We start from the raw sequence: 844 nt of genomic DNA on the forward strand, positions 1-844 counted from the left end.
TTTTTTTTTTTTTTGAGACGAAGTCTTGCTCTGTCACCCGGGCTGGAGTGCGGTGGCACGATCTTGGCTCACTGCAACCTCTGCTTCCTGGATTCAAGCCATTCTCCTGGCTCAGCTGCCCCAGTAGCTGGGATTACAGGCACACACCACCACACCCAGCTAATTTTGTATTTTAGTAGAGACGGGGTTTCACCATGTTGGCCAGGCTGGTCTTGAACTCCTGAACTCGTGATCCTCCCACCTCGGCCTCCCAAAGTGCTGGGATTACAGGCATGAGCCACTGCGCCTGGCCTCGTCTCCGTTTTCTACTGTTTCTGCTTTATTTTATTTATTTTTATTTTTTTGAGAGAGAATCTCACTCTGTGGCCCAGGCTGGAGTGCAGTGGCGCCATCCTAGCTCAATGCAGCCTCAAATTTCTGGGCCCAAGCGACCCTCCCTCCCACCTTGCTCTCCAGAGTAGCGGGGACTACAGCTGTGCACTACCACATCTGGCAAATATATATATATTAGAGATGGAGTCTTACTATGTCACCCAGGCTGGTCTCAAACTCCTGGCCTCAAGTGATCCTCCTACCTTGGCCTCCCAAAGTGCTGGGACTACAGGCGTGAGCCACCACAACCCACTTTTTCCTTATTTTAAAAATAGCTGCAGGGTTGGGCACGGTGGCTCACGCCTGTAATCCTAGCACTTGGGGAGGCCAAGGCGGGCGGATCACGAGGTCATGAGATCGAAACCATCCTGGCTAACCCGGTGAAATCCCGTCTCTACTAAAAATACAAAAAATTATCTGGGCGAGGTGGTGGGCGCCTGTAGTCCCAGCTACTCAGGAGGCTGAGGCAGGA

The sequence above is a fragment of the Rhinopithecus bieti genome, unplaced genomic scaffold (assembly GCF_001698545.2).
Source record: "Rhinopithecus bieti isolate Rb0 unplaced genomic scaffold, ASM169854v2 scaffold_79021, whole genome shotgun sequence".
NCBI classification, from domain to species: Eukaryota; Metazoa; Chordata; class Mammalia; order Primates; family Cercopithecidae; genus Rhinopithecus; species Rhinopithecus bieti.